Genomic DNA, 6,414 nt, shown 5'->3' with positions numbered 1-6,414 from the left:
AAGTACTTTCATACTTAGAATTTCTCAATGGGCTAGAGTCTGAGAAGTGATATTACCAAATCAAATCTTACAAACATTTTAAGGCACTTGATTAACATATTTAAAAGAAAACATGTTGGTTTTGAAGAATGAATAAATGAATGAATTAAATCACAAATGACTTGTCAGTTCCTGGGAACTGGCGTTAACTGTCTGTAAAGGTCTTCTTCAGTAAGTTGTGAGAGTTGATGTTTTTAAAACACCAATATTTCATTTTGCCCTCACAAGCATCCAGAGAGAGAGGGACAAAGAATGGGACTGATTTTCAGTTGCCAGCTCCATGTCAGGTGTCAGGTGCAGTGTTGGGGGCTTTCTATTTTCTGATTTAATGCCCACAACAATGCTGCGGGGTGGATCTTTAAAATCTGCATTTTGGAGAACAAACTCTCCGAAATCTCACAGTCAGACACAAAGTCGGAATTCAACACGGCGAACTCAAATGTATGTCCTCCCCTTATGGGAAGGCAATAGACCTCATATTAACTTGCACCATAGAAAAAGACAGCCCACAATTAATCCATAAAATGTGTGTCATTAGGGAACAAGAGCGACATGCTCCAGAATGGTCAGGTGGTTGGGGGGTTGAGTCAGGCCATGATGGCAGGGCCACCACAGCGGGGCACAGGGGAGGGAGAAGGCCTTATTCCCGCACCTTTTATTGCCAGTGAAGACATGCTTCGACCATTCCCCCATTTTCCTACGGTTGCCCACAGGACATCCTGTTCCAAACCATAAGACGATGCCCCCCACACGTGGCCCCCCCCAATACGATGGGCCTCACAGCTCACACTGTCCCTCCCCTTCTGCATCCGCCAGAGGTTGCAGCACTATTTCGGGATGTCTCTCCTTACTCGGTGTTCTCACTGCTCCAGCCAGTCTCTGCAGGAAGCTTCCCCACTTCCCAGGCCACGCAGTGAGTTAGGAGACCCAGGACCACCTCCCTGACCAGCTGGGAGACCCTGAGCAAATCATTTGGGGTCTCTGCCTATCACTTTTCTCATTTGCAGGAAGAGAGTAATGTGGCTACCCTGTCTCCCTGAAATCATACAAAGCACTTTGTAAATATAAGGTGCTGTGCAAACCTTACAAGTTTGAAGGAATTTCTTTGTTTGTGTTCTGATTCAGTGGTAAATTTGGAGTTAGTGATACAACTGATGTTTGTGGGTTTTTGCTTTTTTGTCTTACTGCAAAAACAAAATTAACTCAAGCAAGTCAATGTTCTCCTTTTGATGCACACCCGTCCTCGCAGTTTTCTTCCTGTATCCTTCATCCACTCCTTGCCCTTCCAGAAACCGGCCTCTTGGCTGCGTCTGGGGAATCGGCCTCCCCTTCCTACGTGTGCAATTCAACGTCGACCCCACGGCGTGCCATGGATGCCTATCTGCAAGCCAGAGAACCCGACCTTTAATTCTCCACCCAAGTTCAAGCTCTGAGTCCCTGCACTACAATCTACAGCCATAACTGAACCGCAGCCAACACCCTCCCCCCCCGCCCCAACCCTCTTCCTGCCAGCTCTTCAGAAGTCTGAACTCGGTGGCTCCTCACAGCAATGCAAGAGGAAAAGGTCATGGCTGACCACTGTGGGCAAAAGCCAAGGCTTTGTAAGATAACAAGCTCTGCACTCCTGTTGAGTTGAAAGTTCTTATTCTTTTTCAGATTGGAGAGAAATGAAGGTGAAACTGCATGATGAGAAGGTCACTGCTGCTGGGGTGAGAAACGGGTATCAAAGTGCACCCTCCCCGCTCCTCCTTCCCCCATCTCAGCCCTGGCGCTGTGAGTCCTTGGCCAAGTCCCTCACCTCTCTGGAACTTACCTGTTGCCTGTGTAAATTGGGGGTATCAGTAAGTGGAACTGATAATTTCTTGAAGTGCCCTTTAAATACAGACTTTACATATATATAAACTCCTAGTTACGACAATAATTATATCTCAAATTTATGGGGTGTGTGGCGCAGGTATAAAAAAAGTACATTTTTTTTTGTACATTATCTCAACAAACCCATAAGGTGGTATATCAGCTAGGAACTCTGCTCAGCTGTTAGTAACTCAAAATAACAGTGGCTGAAATAATTTAAGTGTTATTTTTATTTTATATAACATGAACTCCACAGAGCTGCTATGGTGACTCTGCATTGAATTGATGACCAAGAATCTTTCCAACTTTATGCTCTTGCCACCCTTAGCTCATCACTTTGATCTTTAAGATCACCTCATGGTTGCAAGAGAGCTGCTGTGTCCCGAGCCATCAGGCCCACATTCTAAGCAGCAAAAGGGAAAAGAGGAGGCAAGGGGGTGAGCCTCCCAGACTGGTTGACTCCCTTTGAAGGTTTTCCCCAGTAACCCCACTGGATGATGTCCACCTAAATCTCCTCATCCAACCCCCTATGCAAGAGAGGCTGAGAAAGTAGTATCTGGCTGGGCATAGTGCTGTCCTCAGTAATGCCAGGGTTTATTTAGAAAGGATGAAGTGGAAGGTGGATCCTGGATAACTACCTAGTAGTCTCTGCCACAGCAAGGTACTATTACTATGCCAATTTTACAGATGAAGAAACTAAGTAAAGCAACTTGCTAAGGTCATATAGCTAGAAAGTTCAAGCGTTAGGACTCAAAAGCAGGCTGACCGCAGAGCCCCAGCTCCCAATTTGCATACTCCATAAACCTGAGACAGCGGGTAGTCAGAAAGTCCAGCAACTCCAGCCCGAGTCCTGTCTCCCCAGCTGCAGAATAGCGTCAGAGAGCTTGCACCATGGGGTGTTAAGTGAGGTAATGAATAAGGAGTGCCCGCGACCTTGACTGAACATAACAGATGCTCAATAAACAGAAGATACAGAGTTCAGCTCCCTGCCACATACTGTGCCATTCCAAAAGTGTCCCACATGCTAACACACCTCCCAAGGGACAGGTAAACTGCTGAGGCCCAGAGCCTACCCTGCCCACTGTGCCCTGTAATCTGGACTGCCTCGTTGGATTGTGAACGTCCTAAAAGGAAGGGGCGTTGGCCTGGCACGTGATAAGGACTGCGTCTCAGTTGGCTGATTCAACAGATACTTTTGTTTCACTTTAGGCATTTAAAATTATACAACTGTCCCCTGAGTGTCACTTAGGGGAACAAAGATAGGGCAAAGAGAGGCCTTGTGCTCAGACCCACTGGTGCATATATACATACGTGTGCGTGCACAGGCACGGGTGGACACATGTGTGTGAGTGCAAGTTCGAGCAAGGTGCTGGAGAACAGCAGCATGAGCAGAAGTGGGGATTCCAAATAGCATTCTAGTTCTCCCTGAAATTCTCAAAATATATCACTCAAGGCAAAGCATATTCAAATATTAATTAAGTGGATGAGGGAGAAGCCATGAACAACACGTATGGTGTAAGTGCTAATTATGAAGACACACATTTATTTTATTTTCAGAAAAAAAGAGCCTTCCATAGAGCATTCCTAAAAGCACAAAGAAAAAGAAAATCACGCCATTCTGAGCTGTCCACAGGGCTCCGGGGAGAGCTACTTCTGGGGTACCCTCAATCTGGCTTCCGCATGGAGACACGTGTTGGTCTGCAATCTACAGCAGGGTTTCTGTGTGTGTTTATTTACTCATTTGTCATTACGTTTCCTAGAGTAGAAGCAACTGAAAGCACGATTGTCGCTCTGGTCCCGATTCCTCCCTTTCTTGACGCTGGCTGTCAGCAGGCCGGGCAACGGGCACAGATTCCCAACCTGCAGCTCATCAGTGCTGACCGAGAAGGGAAGCAAACCCCTGTTCCCAGATGGGCTGCCGGTTCTGGGAGTCAAAGGCCCTACCTCCCACCTGCTCTGAGTTTTCCCCCGGGGCTGGGTGGGAGAGCCCTGCTGTTGCCATTCACCCCATGCCTATGCCCGGCTCAGAGTCTCGGCACTGGCTGTTCCCTGCCTGCCACCCTCTCCCCCAGGAATTCAGAGGTTCACTCCGTCGCTTCCATCACATTTCCCCCAAATGCTTTCCCAAGTCCCCGCCACTCTGTTCTTACCCTACTTCAGAGCCATATCACACACACACACACACACACACACACGCACACACACACACACACACGCACACGCACACACACACACGCACACACACACACACACACACGCACACTGGTTTATTTCATTTCTGTCTCTCCCACTGGAATGTAAGCTCCAAACGATCAGGATTCTGTTGCAATTACTACCATATCTCTAGTATTAGAATAGTGCCTGGCATGTAACGGTTGCTCAATTAAATATCTGTAGACAAATGTATACATGCTTTAATAAGCACAATTCCCAGAGAAAATTAAACTGACTACCGCCAACTAATTTTTACACCACTTCCAGGTCTAAACATCTATATCCTCCCAATCTTTCAAAGTCAGGCTGGAGCCCAACCCTTGCCCAGCTAGGAAAACCTGGTCCTTCTTTAGGTCTCCCTCCGACTGGGACAGACACCTGCCACTGTGTGGGTCATCTCAGTGCTACAAAGGTACCGATCTCGCCTCTTCCATCCGACCGGCTCCCAGTCAGCCTCCTGGAGCGCTGGTCTGCCCGTCGTCGTCACTGATTCCTTCTCAATTATGCCTCCCTGGGGACACGGCTGCAGCTTGTTCCTGCATGACCCCTGCTGCATCTGGCAAAAAGTGCTAATCGTGGCTCACATTTATTTAGCATTCGCTATGGGGCCAGGCGCCATACCAAGTGCATTACGTGCATTAACTTAGTGGCTTTCTTGTTCTTTTTTTTTTTTTAAATCACGAACTATGAAAACAAATACATATTACATCTCAATCTGGTAGATGATATGTATGTGTCTGTGTGTGCGTATAAATGTATACACATATATATAGCCATAGCCATGTCTATATCTATGCTGCGGAGACCAAAATTTTAAGAAACTATATTCATCTTTCCTATGTGCATCGCACGTTGATATTTTCAATTCTACCTAATTTATTTTCTAAAATGCTCGTTGCAATCCACTGAAGCACGGGTCAGCAAACTGTGGCCCTCGAACCCAATCCAGCCTGCCACCACCTGTTTTTGTTAACGAAATTGATTGGAACACAGCCATACTCACTTGTTTCTGCATTATCTACGGCTGCTTTCACACTGCAAAAGCAGAGTTGCTGCATAGACCATCATGCCTGCAAAGCCCGAAATGCTCTCTGGCCCTTTGCAGAAAAAAGTTTGCCAAGGCTTGCGCTAAACTGACTTCGGACGTGCGAATGGGTTGTGACCTGCAGTTTGAAAACCACTACATTTGCTCATCTCATCCCGACACCTGCCCTGCCTGGGAGGTTCTGTTGTGATCCTCACTTACACGTGAGCAAACCAAGGAGGAGAGCGATAAACTTGCTGCGGGGGCGTGACTCGTTGGCATGGAGAGCAGGGGTAGGACCTAAGCAAGCCTAGAGCCGGTGGCGGTTAACCACTACAGAGCTCTCTCCCTCTCTAGGATGAGTTTAATAAAGGTTTGTTAGTCAAAGGAATTAAATTTGCAAATTTGAAAAAGAACTTTATACTGGTGGGCTTTGGAAGAAAACGCTGGCCTCGTTCTCCACCATGCCTGTAAATAAATGAGTAAAGGAAGGGCACTGGTGAGCATTTTGAAGGGGGTGCAACATAGAAGATCATTTCCATTTAATTTCTTATTACCAATGTAGGCGCAGCTGTCTTGTGGGGGTCACTCCTGGATCCTGGCCTGCTGTACCGAAACGTCCTCAAGGGCCGGACCAGCAGCTCCCGACACGGCTCCCAAGGACTCGTGCTCTTGTGTGATCCCCTCCCGCCGAGTGTGGTCGGGCTCTAGTGACTCTTTGGTCTCCAGTAGAGCAAGAGCATATGATGGGATGTGAAGACGCTGACTTCCGCCTGGCTCACACTTCCTCTGGGCCCTTGTTCACTCAGATGGAGCAGGCGGCCACCTGCCAGCTGTCCCACGGGAAGGTCCATGTGGCAGGAACTGAGGGAGACCCACAGCCGTCGTAGAGACCCGGCGTGGGGGGAGCCAGGCAAGCCATGCCTGCGTTTCTGACCCGGTAGGAACTATGAGAGCAGTCGCTCGGTTTCAGAGTAACACGTTGTGCAGCAAAGGATAACGGCACTGCTTTGCTGTAACTCGGGGTTTCTGGAGTCCTCGTCCATCAGTCAGTCAGCAAATACATCTGCAGCACCTCCTTGGCGCTCAGTCTGATGAAAAGGGGAGCTGTCCAGAGCCGCAGCCTCCTGCCCTCGGGAGCTCATGGTCTGGTTAGACTCAGAGAGAGAGGTGTCGGAACCGCACTCTGTGTTCCTAACCACACCGGTGGTTGGTAGCCATCTGCCCTCCATCCAAGATGGTACCCGAATGACTACACCTATTTATCTTCTTCAGTCGAGGGC

This window comes from Microcebus murinus, chromosome 6 (assembly GCF_040939455.1).
Source record: "Microcebus murinus isolate Inina chromosome 6, M.murinus_Inina_mat1.0, whole genome shotgun sequence".
Classification (NCBI taxonomy): domain Eukaryota; kingdom Metazoa; phylum Chordata; class Mammalia; order Primates; family Cheirogaleidae; genus Microcebus; species Microcebus murinus.
The sequence above is the reverse complement of the archived record's forward strand: the minus strand, read 5'-3'. Positions refer to the sequence as shown.